General features: G+C 38.6%; 1 protein-coding gene and 1 pseudogene across 1 annotated transcript in view; one reads left to right on the top strand and one right to left on the bottom strand.

Moving 5' to 3' along the window:
* PCDH11X (protocadherin 11 X-linked) overlaps positions 1-17,525 on the top strand; it is a 330,947-nt gene that overhangs the window by 33,467 nt on the left and 279,955 nt on the right. The window lies entirely within an intron of this gene.
* On the bottom strand, positions 8,785-9,643 carry LOC130032596 (kidney mitochondrial carrier protein 1-like; annotated as a pseudogene).

The raw sequence follows: 17,525 nt of genomic DNA, 5'->3' as shown, positions 1-17,525 counted from the left end.
TCCCACGGTCAAAGCGACCAGTTTTTTTCCTGCCAATTCCTCCTCCCAGGCTGTCTCTATGGCAGGATTTTTTTTCCTTTCTCTCTCATTCTGTCTCTCTCTTTCTTTTTGGGCTTTATGGTTTGCAATACACGTACCGGAGGTTGTCTGCTTTCAGCACACTTCTTGTCCAGAGTGATTATTTCAACTATCATTGTGATAGTGGCCCCTTGTCTATCCTAACTAGTATAATGCTAAATGAAGTAAATCAGAAGAAAAAAATAACATTATTTCACTCATTTGTGCTATAAAAAGAAACAAGGAAATGTAACAACAAATACCAAATGAAAACAAATGCTTAGATTCTGACAACAGAACTCAGGTAACAAAGGAGGGGTTGGCCAGAGTCCTATGGACATTGATAAAGGAATCCTGATACTTTGGTGGTGGATATGGTATGGTAACATTGTATCACTAAAATGCATGGACATTTGCACTTTTGTGAACAATTACAATCCCAATAAATACTTAAAAATCATGAATAAAGGTTAAATATAAGTATGCAGATATTTTGAACTTGCATATTTAACAAAGATTATATAAGATAGAAGATTTTTCTATACTTGATCACTTGATATCCTGTTACTCATTGATTTGCTCGAGAGGGAGCCAGTAGCGTCTCCATTCATACCTGTTGCATGCTAGCATAGCCCAATGGCATCTGCTCCTTCTAGGAACATGAAGAGCTTCAAATCGGGTCTTGACGAAGAAGTCTGACCATCTCGTAGGTGAGCGGCCATGCCATCTTTTGACGTCCTGCGGAAACCAGTTGGTAATGGCTCTAGCACGGCGGTCATTTCCAAATCTCATTTCTTGTCCAGCCCATCTGATTTTTGATGTCTTGGCAAACGAGACAGTGTCCCTGATTCTTGAGCGTTGGTGGAGGTCGGAACTCCAGATTCTTTCTCTCATTTGTGTGAAGTGTGATACTCCAAGCATAGCTCTTTTGATTCCTCTTTGAGAGACCCGAATAGCATTCTCGTCCTGTTTTTGTAGGGCACAGGACTCTGAGGCGTATGTTAATGCAGGAAGAACAATGGAATTGAAGAGATGTGCTCAGAGCTGGAGGTTCTTCATCATCTTAATTATTTGTTCCTTGCTCTTGAAGGCCTTCCAAGCCACTCTCTTCCTCCTGCGCAACTCAGGTGCCAGGTCATTCGTCATGTTGACTTCTTGACCTAGGTACACATAACTGTTGCATTCGGAGATGGTTGTTCCATTGAGAGCGAATGGAGTGTCAAGAACAAGACTGTTTCTCATAAACATTGTCTTTGTGAGATTCAGCTGTAATCCGACCTTTCCACACTCAGGTTGAAGTCGGTCAGCATTTGTGCCACTTGGCTGATGTTTGGTGTTATTAGAACGATGACCTCAACAAAGTGGAGGTGGTGTAGTTGCCGACCATCTATGTTCACTACCATTCGTTCCCATTCCAGTCGTCGCATGACGTTCTCGAGGGTGGCACTGAAGAGTTTCGGTGAAATAGTATTACCCTGCTGAACCCCTCTCTTGACATCGATGATCATTTCTTTGTAGAATGGTGAGATCCTGGTAGTGAATACGTAATACAGTGCACGGAGGATCCTGATGTAGTGAATTTGAACGTCCTGATTGGCTAGGGCTTCAATGACCGCTTCCATATCAACAGAATCAAAAGCCTTCTTTAAATCAATGAACGTTAGACAGAGCAGCCTCTTGAACTCCCAAGACACCTCAATGAGCTTGGTTATCGTGTGGTTATTTATGGTCGATGGTGCTGAATTCTTTTTGGAACCCAGCTTGCTCGCATGGTAGTCCTTCATCTAGTGTTCTGTCAATCTTATTCAGGATGACTCGAGTTACAGCTTGTAGATGACAGACAATAGGCAGATTGGGCGATAGTTGCCAATGTCGTGAATGTCTCCCTTCTTGTATAGTAGTACAGTCCTGCTGGTTTTCCATTGAGATGGAACCTTGCATTCAGACACGTAGCATGTGAAGAGCCGAGCTAGTGTATTGATGAGTACTGACAGTAGGTTCTTCAGGTGTTCGGATCTGACCTTGTCTGAGATAGGTGCTCTTTGTTTCTTTACTGACAAGATGGCATGTCGGATTTCAGAAGGGAGAACGTTGGGGACGACATATCCAACTGCGGAATTTGGTATGTGGGCAGTTGGATGTGGCTATTAAAGAGATCTGAGTAGAAGTCATGAATAATCTTCTCCATTGCCCTTCTGGAAGATGTGATAGATCCATCAGGATGTCAGAGGACAGTCATCTTGGTCTTGTAGTTGGCAAAGGACAGGCAGGCATTACAAATGCTTTTCCCAGCTTCTGACCCTTCTACCAGCACTGCTGATCTTCTCTCTTTGAGGGCTTCCTTGATTGCTTCTCTGTACTGTTTTGTGAGCTCTGATGTTTGTTTGCGGTTGCCAGAGGGGCATGCACCAAGCCACCTTGGGGAATAAGCTCAAGAGATTTCGAAGATAGGCTTTTTTTGTGGTTATCTCTCTCTTGGCGTTCCTCGCACAATCATGGAGGTACTGAACCAGTTTATCTTATTCCTCATGAATGTTGTCAATGACGGCATCTTCCTATGTTGCCACAACAGAGCCAAAGAGCTCCCAGTTTGTAGTCGTTCTGGGAATTCTCTTCTTAAATTTTGCATTCCTTTCTCCCCGCTCTGTGAATTAGAATTTTGCACGAAGGAGATGGTGGTCGATCCCGTTTGGAATTTTTGGATAACAGTAACTTCAGTCAGGCAAAACCATCGATTGAATATGATGTGGTCAATTTCGTTATAGAACGGTCCATCGGGAGACTCCCATGTTCAACGTTTAGATTTGGCCGTCTGAAACTGTCAGTTACCATGGATGGTCTTGGTCGACATGATGAACTCAGACAGTCTCTCACCCTGTTCGTTCCATTCTAGGCCATGGGTCCTGATGTGGAGTTCTTTGACTGGTCTTCTCGGTCCTATCTTGGCGTTAAAATCACCGACAAAGATCTTGTAGAAGGTGTGGTCTTCTTTATAGAACTTCTCCAGCTCCATGTAGAACTTCTCAATTTCTCTTTCACCATAATTGGATGTTGGTGCATAGACAACGAAGATAGAAACTTCCAGCAGTGAGCCACATCTATTCAAGTGTAATTGTCGGATTTGGGTTGTTAGGCATTGGAATGAATCAATGCTCATTGCTAAGTTCGTATTGACAAGGAAACCGGCACCACCCACGCCTGTTTTGTCGCATGTTCCAAGGAACAGTTCTTCTCTAGTGTTGAAAATGGCATGATGTGATTGATGCCTTCTTGTCTTGGTCAGACCAATGATATCGTACTTGATCTTTCGCACTTGTACCATCAAGTCCTCGATGGATGCCAATGTATGTGCATTGAACAGACAGTCATTTTTGTCTTTGTTTGTTTTGGCAGCCTACTTCGGCCTTGATATTTTGTCAGCCTCTCCTTCCATATCCTTCTCAACGCTGCCTTATTCAGGGTCAGGGGAATGAGATCCATTGTATTTACTGGATTTGGCATATTGAATATACCACGGATAGCTTGCCAGGCTCTGCTGTGTGGGCGGGATATTCTCGGTAGCCTGAAACACAAATAAACTTTACATATTCAGGCATATGTGCTGATATGATACTCTCAGTAGGCTGCCGGGTTCTCTGAGAGCGAGAATTAGAGAATATGAAGTCACGTTGCCGTGAATGCGGCCACGCACTTCCAGGAGCTTGTTTTGATAGTCTCTGGATCCTGGTCGTTGATGGGGTTACACGGCAGTTGGTGGGTGTAACTGTCTCGCTACTGGAAGGCACAGTCCCGGACCATGCAGGCTTGGAGATCTCATCCCTGCATCCCGCACACCTGAGTTCCTCTGCCGATTCCTTTATGTATGAGGCTCATCCAAGCATGTGGAGAGTGGTCTCAGCATGGCTTTGGCTGGGTCCCGGAGTTCTTCAGCTGTCAGGCCCTGGTGAGGACAGTCAGGCACGGGGGTAGGAGATTCTGCATTGTCTTCTCTATACATGAAAGTTAAATTGTTTCTGCATGTGAAACATTAACTATAGTTATCCATTTGTTTTCATCTAGTATATGAGTCAGTTATAACTTTCTCATTAAAACTAAGACCCCCTGTAGACCAATGGAACAGAGTTGAATATTCTGACATCTCCACCCAAACATATGATCATCTAATCTTTGATGAGGGATCAAGAAATGTGAAGGGAATCAAGGAGAGCTTCTTTAACAAATTGTGCGGGCAAAACTGGATGGCTGCATGCAAAAAATGGGCTCAGATTTCTGCCTAACACCATGTACAAAAGTAAGATCAAAATTGATTAAAGACCTCAACATCAGACTGGAATCCATAAGGTACATTGAAGACAAAGTTGGCAAAACCCTCGATGACATTGAAGGTAATGCTATCTTCAAAGATGTTACACCACTGACTAAGCAAGTGAAAACAGAGATAGACAAATGGGACTATATATTTTTAATTTGTTAAAAATTTTTATTAGTGAAACACCATGAGGTAGAGTTGTAGACTTACAAATTTTTGTGCTTGGGTTTCAATTATAAAATGATGAAGTATCCATCCCTCCACCAGTGCCCATTTTCCACCACCAAAGATCCCAGTATCCCTCACACCCCCCATCCACCCATCCCCTCTGCCTCAGTGGCAGGGCATTCAAATGGAACTATCTTAAACTAAGAAGTTTCTGCACCTCAAAAGAAACCGTGACCAAAATACAAAGTCTACAGAATGGGAAAGAATATTCGCCCAATACCCATCCAACAAGGGGTTGATATCAAGGATATACAAAGTCCTGGTTGAACTCCACTATAAGAAAACATTCAACCCCATCAAAAATGGGGTGACGAAATGAACAGTAACTTTCTCAAAGAAGAAATCCGATTGGCTAAAAGGCACATGAGAAAATGCTCTACATCATTAATCATCAAGGAAATGCAGATCAAAGCAACAATGAATTATCACCTCACACCACAGAGACTGGCCCACATCCAGAAGAACAAAAACAACCAGTGTTGGCGGGGATGTGGTGAGAAAGGGACCCTCCTTCACTGCTGGTGGGAATGCTGACTGGTCCAACCCTTTTGGAAAACAGTATGGACAATTCTCAAAAAATTAGAAATTGAGCTCCCATTTGACCCAGCAATACCACTCCTGGGAATATATTCCAGAGAGGCAAATAAGTATAGTTGAAGTGACGTCTGCACTTGTTTGTTCATTGCAGCACTGTTTACAATAACCAGAATCTGTAAAAATCTTGAGTGCCTGAGAACAGATGACTGGTTAAAGAAACTTTGGTACATCTACACAGTGGAGTACTATGTAGCTGTTAGAAAAGATGAAGTCATAAAATTTACATACAAGTGGTACTACATGGAAAGTATCATGCTAAGCAAAATGAGTCAGAAAGAGAGGACAGACCTAGAAAGATGGCATTCATCTGGGAAAAATAGAGTAACAAAATAGGAGACTAACACCCAAGAATAGACGAGATAAGTACCAGGAGGTCCACTCCATGGCTTGGATGCCAGCTGCACATGCTAGGAGAAAATGCAGCTCAGGTAGAGAAAGGAGCACCAAATAAATAGTGTCGGGAGGATTTTCGCAGGATAGGAGAAGCATGCTGAAAGTAGACTATAGACGGAACATAATTGCCACTTAATGCCTCTTTTGCAAATCACAGAACCCAAAAGGAGAGAGAGAACAAAAGAGAATGCCCTGCCACAGAGGAATGGCAGGAGTGGGGGAATGTGGGGTGGAAGTGATACTGGGATCCATGTTGGTGGAAAATGGGCACTGGTGGAAGTATGGGTACTCGATCATTTTTTATTTGTACCTCATGCTGTTTCACTAATAAAAATTAAATAAATATAAATAAATCTATGACCCCTTTTGACACTAACATCGGCTCTTGTAAAAGGACAATTTTTCAATCAAACTGATCCTAACATAAATATAACCATTTATCTATTTGGTGTAAGAGATGTATTGGCTCACACTTAATTTTTAAGATTTTTTTAATGAAAAAGACATGATTTTCTAAAAATTTTGTGAATCATTTATAAAATAAAATTTTAGTTAATTTTAATTTTAAATAAAATTTTAAAATTCTATTTAGAATTAAAATAAAGTGATCTTTCAATATAAATTTTTTATAATTTTATAAAATATAAAATTTATAATTTTATAATTTTAAAATTATAAATTTTAAATTTTTATAAAATTTTATATATCGCTGGAGTGATAGCACAGCAGTAGGGCGTTTGCCTTGCACGCAGCCAACATGGCCGACCCGAGTTCGATTCCTCTGCCCCTCTCGGAGAGCCCGGCAAGCTACTGAGAGTATCTCGCCTGCACGGCAGAGCCTGGCAAGCTCCCCGTGACATATTCGATATGCCAAACACAGTAACAACAAAATCTCCAATGGAGACGTTACTGGGCCCGCTCGAGCAATTCGACGAACAACGGGAGGGCCTTTACCTTTACCTTACCTTTCAATATAAAATTATTTATGTTTTCTTTGGAAGAGAGGTAGACACAGCTAGGCTTAGGGATTACTCCCAGTGATGATCAGGGACCATATGTAGTAGAGGAATCAAGCCTGTGTCAGCCCTATACAAGGCAATTATCTTATCCAGGCAATTTTCTCTCCAGTACATTATGAGAATCTTATTTCATTTTATTCAAAACATTTTAATAAATTTTTTGAGATATTTGATTTACAATACTTTTAATCACACTTTTCATGCATGCATAATTACAATACCATGTCCATCACCAGTGAACCTACTTCCTTACATAAGGATTCCAAGAACACCCACCTGTCAACCCAGCTATACTATGTCAATACATTTCTATAAAAAAATCTTCAGTTCTGATGACATATTGACCATTTCTCGTTCCATTATTATGTTTCCTTTTTTTATTCCTACATATGGAAGAGATCTCTGTGTGTGTAATTGGTGATACCTACACACATTTAAGTGAATGAAGCTCATGGCTTGAGATTCCACAAAATTGCAAATCAGTGATAGGTTGATAAAGTAAATTTCTTTCAAAAGGTATGTATATATATATATACACACACATATATATATAAATCACATGTCTAAATAAAATATATAAATAAGAAATTAATATTGTCGATAATTCTGTTCTAATATGTTTTAAATTTTATATGAAATAGGTAAATCCTCCAAAATGAAAATTTACTAAGGGTGAAGAAAATTTAAAAGGTACAATCTGAAAAGAATTATAAAACTATTTTATCCTTAAAATGGAATTCTGACTTTATGTTGGAAAATATTATAGATATTGTTTAAGTTTCTCCATTAATAAGTAAAATATTGTAATAATCTCTATAGAGTAGAAAATACTGATTAGATATAGAATATTCTATAAATTTGTTACTAAAATGTAGATTCTGTTTATTTTTAATGAAATGTTAATTATTTAAAATGTACAAAATCTCTTATCAATGTAGAAATAAATCTACATATATTTCTTAGTCTAGTAGAGGGCACCCATAAATGCCTTGAGTGCGTTCCATACTCAATTTAACTTGCTAGGAAGTTTGTATTCTCTTTTAATGAAGATCCTTTAACCCTTCTTGCAAAACTGTTTTCAAGGCCAACAATTCCCTAAGTTCATGCCTGTCCACGAAACTCTATAATGCTCTTTCAAATATGAATTGTAATTGAGCTGGATAAAATATCCTTGGTGAGGTGTTCATTTCATTGAGTACTCTATCCCTTTATTTCAATCTCTTTCATAAAGACTCATTTGATAGATCTGTGGTTCACATGGGCCTTCCTTTTTATGCAAATTTACTTTTTGCTGTTGCTGTTTTCAATAAAAAAAAAGGCCCTCCCGTTGATCGTCGATTTGCTCGAGCGGGCCCAGTAACCTCTCCATTGGAGACTTTGTTGTTACTGTGTTTGGCATATCGAATACTCTCGGTAGCTTGCAGGGCTCTCTGAGAGGGGTGGAGGAATCGAACTCAAAAGAATATTTTCAATATTCTTTTTTAAATAAAATTGGATAAACAGATCTACTGAAGAAATGTTTTTTAAAACATAAGCAAGTATTTTCATCTGAACGAATTAACAAGTCCAGGGTAAGAAATAATTTAAAATTTTTCCCCAAACTAAAAGTCGGAAATGGTTTCCCAGATCCTGCCCCAGTAGGAAACTATAAAACAGTGCAAGTTTTCAAGGAATTCCTCTCCCTTAAGATTAAAATGATACGATTTATTCAGCTGACAAGAAGCAAAAGTTCCTGCCAGTGCCAGAACAACTCTGTTCTGGGTTATGCTGGGACTTTTTCAGGATAGTTTGGATTCTCAGGAGCTCTCTCGGGTGAATGAGGCTCTCTCTGAGGAGATCTGAGCTGATCTCCTGTCAGCTCAACACTCCTTCCAATTTTCTCGCAAGTTTTCTTCAGTAAGAAGGAAGCATGCACTCACTTCACATGCAGTCTCTGTGCTGAAGGGCACTTTAACCATCGGGACTAAAGTCTGGATGTGAGAGTGATGCTGATGCTACCAGTCATTGGCTGCAAGGCCTGACGCTTGCACACAGTCATTGGCACTAACCCGGTCTTCCTCTGAGGTTCACACCCATGAATCTGACCAGCCAAGTAGTGAGAAGCAGTGTGAAATACAAGGAGTGTCACTGTGCCAAAAGTGAGCATTTCCCAGAGGAATGTCTCAGTGCCGCCTAGACTTGTCACAAATCCAGTTTCTTTAACTGCTTGCATGTCACAAAGAAAAAGATTCCAAGGACCAAGTCTTAACCAATTTGACCAAAACCCTTTGTACAGAGCAAAAAATCCTTCTTTCTTCCATGTCTGTAACAGGCAGTCCAGGGTCGCTCTGTAGCCAGAGCCTCTGCCATCTCGAAGGACTCTGATTTATCATGCATGTTCTTACATTGACAGAGTTGAGGCCAGGGCCACAGCGAGGACATAGGCGAAGCCTGTCAGGACATGGGTACACAGAGTCTCCCACCAGAGAGAATGAAGTGCTTCTTGGTGAGGTTATTGATGGGTCCTCTGAGCAGTTAGGGACACACCCTTCCATAATCCTCTTGTTCCTTCTTGTTGGTAAATGTTGAAGTTGCCTATCATTCCACTTTGAATGGTGTTGCTCTGTGCCTGCATCTGTATTTTCAAAACATCAGTTGAATTAGCAATGGTTGAGGAGATGATTCCAGAGAGAATTCTACACACTACATTTATCAGTAAAGTTTCATCTTCAAGCCACTCTAAAAATAACTGCTTTAGGCTCTGGTAGCTGCAGACCTTGATGGTGTTATATGATGCCTGACACAGCATAGATGGGGTGATCCCTGAATACAGTGCTTTCAGTCCTTCTTCTGCATATCCTCACTAATGCAAGCAGTATTCCTTGCTACAGCATTACTCTGAACTTGGAGTCATTAGTTTGGCCTCGAATATGGAGTCGTGTCTTGGTTAAATCAATTGAAGTGTACCAGATTCTGTTGTAATGGAGGCCAGGCCTCCGTACACGAAGGGCTTCCAATGAAGGCTGACATTCTCCCTACCATCCCTGCTCCTTTGAGTCATGGAAGCATAGTCTCCAACACAGTGTTCCTGGGCTGCTGCAGTGGCCTAGCATCTCCTCCTAACCCGGGGTTAGCAGGACCCACAGACCGCAGTGGACATGAACGGTAGAAAAAAACTGTTTTCAATATTCTGTCTCTTTTGTCATTCTGAGCACACCATGTCTTAAAGTGCCTGTATTTTAGTCTACTTTTTACTGGAACATATCGAACGTCTTATACTTAGCTGTCTATATTCCTCAATTCTGTGAAAATCTTAACTATTATTATTTTAACTATTGGTTTTTCATCAAATTCATATTCCTACTCCTCAAGGAGTCCGATGATTCCTATATTGTTCTTCCTGAACTAATCCCATAGATCTCTAGAATGCTTTTCATTTCGTTTCAGACTTTTTCTCATCTTCTGTTGTTATCTAGATGTTTCTTCCATCTCAAAAAGAAGCTTCTCAATCATTTTCTATGTATCTGTCATTTTACTGCTCAGGGCATCTGCCAAGCTTTTATATCACTTGCCATGCTCTCTATTTCTGCATGCAGTTTTCTTATTTCTTCTCTCCTACTTTCGTGTGCCTTGCTAACTATCTGTGCCACTATTTCTTTGAGTTAATTATTCATATTCACCATGGTGACAATAAAATCATTTTCTAGGGATTTATGGAAGTGATTGGTGTTGGTTGTGCCTCCTGTGTTATTTTTTTTTCACTGAATTTGTTGGGCTTCTATGTCTCTTCTTAGTGTGTTTGTTGTTCTGAGGGTGAATATTTTAGGATCACCTGGGAGACTCAGAGGGATTAGGAAATTAGCTCCTCTTTTCCTTCTATACTGTGACAGGAAGTATAAGTGTGAGCAGTGAAATTTGCTCAATTAACTGTTTTGAGTCTTCATATGTGGCCAAGTGCTTCAGCAGATGTATTGCTAGGTTAGTTAATATGGCAGAAGTTGGGTATAGAAGTTGACAGATACTAGGCAAAAGGAAGAGTATCTGCCTCCTGTTCTGAATAGGGCTAAAAATGTCAGCCAGTTGATTAATCTCACTGGATTGGTGGGCAGCAAGCGGAGGGTCAGGAGATTTGTCTCTGGGCCCTTAATGTGGAGGATGTTCTCTCAAAAGAATAAAAAAAAAACTTTCAGGTTTTTAAAAGGAAACATTCATTTATTTCTGTTAGTCAATAAAGAATAACAACTTGAAACAAACTTATTTTTAGTGGGAGAGACACTTGGCTATACTGATGGTTTACTCCTTGCTCTATGCTCAAGGCTATACTGAAGGTTTACTCCTGGCTCTATACTCAGAAATAATTCCTGGCAGTGATGGAAGTATCATTCCAGGAATTAAATGCAGTATCAGGAATTTACCTTGGGTTGGCTGTATGTAAGGCAAGCGCCAAATTGGTTCTATTATTTCTCTGGCTTAAATAAGACTTTCTTTTTTTTCCCTCTTTTTTTTTTATTAGTGAAACACCATGAGGTACAGTTGTAGATTTACAAATTTTGTGCTTGGGTTTCGATTATACAATGACCAAATACCCATCCCTCCACCAGTGCCCATTTTCCACCACCATGGATCCCAGTATCCCTCCCACACCCATCCCCCCCCATCCCACCCTGCCCCTGTGGCAGGGCATTCCCTTTTGTTCTCTCTCTCCTTTTGAATGTTGTGGTCTCCAAAAGAGGCATTGAGTGGCAATCATGTTCGGTCCATAGTCTACTTTCAACATTCATCTCCCATCCTGGGAGGGTCCTCCAAACACCCTTTATTTGGTGCTCCCTTCTCTATCTGAGCTACACTTTCCCCTAGAATGCCCGGCTGGCCTCTAAGCCATGGAGTAATCCCCGTGGTACTGATCTCGGCTATTCTTGGGTATTAATCTCCTATTTTGTTACTTTATGCCCCCCAGATGAATGAAATCTTTCTATGTCTATCCCTCTCTTTCTGACTCATTTTGCTTAGCATGATACTTTCCATGTAGTACCACTTGTATGTAAATTTCATGACTTCATCTTTTCTAACTCCTACATAGTACTCCATTGTGTATATGTACCAAAGTTTCTTTAACCAGTCATCTGTTCTTGGGCACTCAGGTTTTTTCCAGATTCTAGCTATTGTAAAGAGTGCTGCAATGAACAAACAAGCGCAGATATCTCTTCGACTATACATTTTTGCCTCTCTGGGATATATTCCCAGGAGTGGTATTGCTGGGTCAAATGGGAGCTCAATTTCTAATTTTTTGAGAATCGTTCATACTGTTTGCCAAAAGGGCTGAACTAGTCAGCATTCCCACCAACAGTGAAGGAGTGTCCCTTTCTCGCTACATCTGTGCCAGCATCGGTTGCTTTTGTTCCTTTGGATGTGGGCCAGTCTCCGAGGTGTGAGATGATATCTCATTGTGGTTTTGATCTGCATCTCCCTGATGATTAATGATGTAGAGCATTTTCTCATGTGCTTTTTTGCCATTCGAATTTCTTCTTTGAGAAAGTTTCTGTTCATTTCATTGCCCCATTTTTTGATGGGGTTGAATGTTTTCTTCTTGTGGAGTTCAACCAGTACTTTATATATCCTTGATATCAACCCCTTGTTAGATGTGTATTCAGTGAATATCCTTTCCCATTCTGTAGACTGTCTTTGTATTTTGGTCACTGTTTCTTTTGAGGTGCAGAAGCTTCTTAGTTTAAGATAGTCCCATTTATCTATCTCTGTTTTCACTTGCTCGGCCAGTGGTGTGACATCTTTGAAGATACCATTAGCTTCAATGTCATGGAGGGTTTTGCCAACTTTATCTTCAATGTACCTTATGGTTTCTGGTCTGATGTTGAGGTCTTTAATCCATTTTGATCTTACTTTTGTACATGGTGTTAGGCAGAGTTCTAAGCCCATTTTTTTTGCATGAAGCCGTCCAGTTTTGCCAGCACCATTTGTTAAAAAAGCTTTCCTTACTCAACTTCACATTTCTTCCACCTTTATCAAAGATTAGCTGATCATATGATTGAGGGAAATAAGACTTTCTTAACTTTAACAAAGGCTCAGCAGAGCTGCATATTGTAATTGGATTGTAGAAATTTCTTTGATACAAACTGGTTGAAAGCATTTGGAAATTAATAGATTTGCACTTGATTCAATGGTAAGGAAGCAGTCAAGTGTAGTCTTCATAATACTGTAAGTCACATTTTACTATTTTTGTAGTGGCATAAATGTTTTAAAACTACATAATAATATACATAAGAGAATCATATATTTTATTTTAATGTGGGGAGATGTTTGGTTGACATCTTGCTGTACTCAGGGCTTGCTCCTAGTTCTGTGCTCAGGGGATTATATGTTGTGCCAGGAATAGATTCCTAGTCTGACACATGCAAAGCAAGTTCCTTACTTGGTGTACTCTCTGGCCCCAGGTAATTGCATATTTTAAAACTTGAAATAATTATGTACTAGAGGTACATCATACTCGGGTTTTATATGTAATAACACTGAATAGCTATTATTTGTTTTGTGAAAGTATTCTTTATTGTATATATTCATCATAGAATTCTGAAATATCAGGCTTTCTATATGAAATAAAATGACACTTGTTATAGTTCCCTGGGTGTTATGTATGACTAATAGTCATGCTTTGTTGGGAAAATGTTATCATTTGCATATGCAAGAAACTTGATGGCCAGCATATGTTAAATGTCTTAATTTGAGAGAAAGAATAAAATAGGGACTGATGTCGCAAGATAACGATGCAATATCCATGCATGTTATTGGGGAAGAGGTCACTGGGAAAAAAATACTTATCTGAGTCAATACAGAAAACTGTCCTTTCAAGTGGAGCACATACATTTCCTGATATTTTTGTATATAATTAAAATATATCGATAAACATGCAAATGATATTATTATATGCATACATTAGAAGAATAATCCTTTTAGGCAGAATACTCCAGCATATTGACCTCAGAGAAGTTTTTAAGTATATGACACTATTGGCAAAGACAACAGAAACAAAAGTAAATAAAAGAGATTGCATCAAGTTTAAAAATTTCTCCATGAAAAAATAAACACATATAAAATTAAAAATCGTCCTACAAAATGGGAGAAAATATTTGCACACAATATATCAGATAATGGGTTAATATTAATATGCAGGATATACAAGGCACTCATAAAGATCATCTTTAGTGGATTTTTAGCATCTATAAATCCAGTAACTGGGGTAAGAAAATTAACAGATATTTCTCTGAAGAAGATATAAGAATTACCAGAACACATAGGAAATATGTTCATTATCACTTATTAACATGGAAATCCCAAGAAAATACACAATTAGATATCATATCACAGCAGAGAGTGATGAAAACAGTACTCTCAAGCTCTGCTGGTGAGAATGCTGTCTGATTCAGCCATATGAAAACAATATGTAGATTTCTCAAGAAACTATTCCTTAGATCTTCCATATGATCTAACATCCCCACTGCTTGGCATCTACCCACAGAACAAGAAAATATACATTCAAAAAGGTATATGCCCACCTTTGTAGCAGCACTTCTTGCAACAGGCCCAACAATAGAAAAGTGGTTAATGAAGTTGTGATACATACACACAATGAAATACTATGAAGCCATAGGAATAATGTGAAACCATGCAGTTTGCTTCAACTTGAATGGAACTGGAGGATGTCATGTTAAGTGAAACAACATAGAAAGAAGGAGAAATACTAGATTCTCTCACCAATTTCTGGTATATTGGATAACATGTCCAGGAAATGAGCAAAACATTAACTCTCGATTACAAAAAATAGACATGCCAAGGAAGGAGAGACATAGTGGTGAATCAAGAAGAGGATAGCTGGAAGTCACATAGGAACAAGGGTCATGGGCCTTATCTGTGGTGTAGAGGAGAGGTATCTATATAGTGAAGACACTAGATCCCAAAATAATGAGAGCAAGGGGCCCAAATTACAATAATTAAAATTTAAAATGTATCATTAAGGAGTCAGATTGGGGTTGGGAAGAAGCCTGTGGTCATTAGTATAGGGTTGGGGTCATAGGGATGAAGGGTTGGAGGAGGTAACATTGTATGCCTGAAGTACTATTGTAAGCAGCTTTGTGTATTATAATGCCTAATGAAGAGCAAATAAACAAGGACTAGCAACAAGACACAATATTTCATAGGGAAATTAAGTCTGTTTTAATTTCAGTGCAAAATGACTGACAATTTAGTGTCTTAGCTTATTTTAAACTCTCAGATTAAAAAATATTAAATAAGAAACGTATTTTAACAAATAAATATGAAAAAGTAGCATTTACTTTTATCTAACCTTCTTCTTAATTTGTGGGTTACAGACTAAATCTGATTAAAAAGTAAAATATGAAGAAATTGTAAACTCTAGCCAACAGTTTATAGCAGTACCCTATGTTCACATAGAGTAGAAAGCAATGTGAACTGGGGAACAACAGATATTAAGAATGAAATAATTCTAGACTCCAATTCTATTCAGATATCAGGATACTAGATAGTATCTTTTATCATAGATAAGTATTATCGAATTGATATGTATACCACAAATCCACTACTCGTTAATTTGTTTTTTGGAACTTGGGTTGTTCCCAGATCTTGGCTATTGTGAATGTTTCAATAAAGATAGATGTTTAAATATTTTTGCAGATTACTATTTTAGTGTTCTTGGGGCTATATATCCAGGAGGGATAGTGTTGGGTGATGTGAAAGTTTTATTATATATTTTTGGCTGATACACCATGCTGACAACCAGGGTGTATGAGTTCCAACTCTTTTATCCAATGGTCCCCTCCCCAACTCCCTCAGCACTCTTTGGTCACAGTGACTGTATTTTAGGGTTGTTCTATTGGGAATTATCTAGGCCTTCATTTTGTTTCCTTTCACTCTGTAAATGAGTGACACTTCTCTTAAGATGACTTCAGTTCCCTTTAGGTTGCAGCTAACTGCATGATTTAATCTACTCTCAGAGCTGAGCAGTGTTCTGTTGTGGTTATATAGCCCAACTTCTTTAACTTGTTGAACCTGTTTTATCTATTGTTGGGCACTTGGGTAGTTTCAAGATCATGGTAAATACTGTTTCAGTTGTGTGCAAAGAAACTTTCTGATGAATGTTTTATGTTTGGAGAGTGGATGCTCAGGAGTAGGACTGTCGAGTCAAAGAAAAGTTCTATTCTTAACCTTTATATTTGGTTTTGGGGGACACCTAGCAGTGCTCTGGGCTTACTTCTGGCTCTACACTCAGGGATCCCTCTTGATTGGCTCAGGGTCCTGTATGGGATGCTGGGGATTGAACCTGAATCTTCCACATCTAAGGCAAGGGCCTTATCCACTATACTATTTTTCTGATCCCTCTATTTCATTATTTTAAGATTTTTAAATTTTTTTGAAAATATTTTAATTTAAACAGCCACAATTTATAATGTTATTGATAGTTGAGTTTTAGACATATAAGATTTCAGTATCAATTCCACCACCAGTGTCATCTTCCCTCCACAGTGTTCCCGTACTCCAATCCCTTCTAGTCCTCAGGCCCTGTTTGTCTCCTCTGTTATTTGCCTGGCCCCTCTATTCTTTTTCGTTGTTGTTTTTGGGGGGCCACACCTGACAGTACTCAGGAGTTAATCCTGATTCTGCATTCAGGAATTACTCCTGTTGGTGCACGGGGCATTTTATGGGAAGACTGAAATCAAGCCCTGGTAGACCACATGCAAGGCAGCAAGCACTGTACTATCAGCTGGACTGGCCCCTCTATTCTTAACTTTCTGAGAAGTCTCCAAAATTTGTTCTCCAAAGTGGCTGAATCAAGCAACTGATCCACAGCAGTGAATAAAAGTTTTTTTTTAATCACACCCACTACCAGAAGTTACTGTTTCTGGATTTTTTGATGTCAGGTACTTTGACTCAGATGAGGTGATGTTTTATTGCCGTTTTGATTTTCATTTTGCAGATAATTAGATATTCTTTTTATTCAAAATCCCACAATGTTCTAATGTTTTATTTTTCTTTTTTTCTTCTTTCCTTTTTATTCCTTTTGGATGGTTTAATGAATTTTCCTCTTTATTTTATTTATACATTTCTATGCTCCATCAATCTGCTTTTTATTGCCTCTATTGTATTTTTAGTTATGCTGTGCTATTTGGAGAGTTCTGTATTTGTCAGTTTAATTTCTGTAATGTCATTAAAGAAATTAATTATAACATCTAAATGGAAAAACATTCTATTTAATTGGTAGGAATAATAAAAATTTGTCATTCTTGTCTTTTTTATTTATTGTTGGTTTACAATATGAATTTCAGTGTTTTAGCTTCACACCATCACCCATCAGCAAAGATTTGTTCCCATCCAATCCCAAAATAATTTCCCATACACATTTCTTCTACCACAGTTCCACATTCTGTAATGAACACCATAGTTTTCACCATGCCTAGGTGTTGTTATTCTTATTTTTAGATGATTTGCTCATTTTAGTTATTCTTATTCATAATATGAGTGAAGCCATAAGCATTTGTCTTTTACTTATTTATGTAGAAGCCTATTCTCTTTAATATACATTTCTTTTATTCCAAAAGCATACTTTCATCTTTTTAATGACAGAGTAGTGCTGCACTGAATATATACACATGGCCTTCTTTATCTAGTCATTTGTTGATGGACATGTATTGTGATTCTATTCTTTGACTATTGTGAATAATAGTAATCATGACAGGAGTGAAAACATCCTTTTGAATCAGTCTTTGCATATTCTTTGAAAAAATTCCTACTGCTGAATCATGTAGAATACTCATTTTTAAAGGAAATTCTCTACCATTTCACACAGAAACTGTACTGGTTTACATTCCCAAGAACAGTGTATCAGACTAACATCTCCAAATCCTTCTCAGAAATTT

The sequence above is a fragment of the Sorex fumeus genome, unplaced genomic scaffold (assembly GCF_029834395.1).
Source record: "Sorex fumeus unplaced genomic scaffold, SorFum_2.1 ptg000050l, whole genome shotgun sequence".
NCBI classification, from domain to species: domain Eukaryota; kingdom Metazoa; phylum Chordata; class Mammalia; order Eulipotyphla; family Soricidae; genus Sorex; species Sorex fumeus.
Note: the sequence above shows the minus strand (reverse complement) of the source record. Positions and strands in the feature narration are given on the sequence as shown.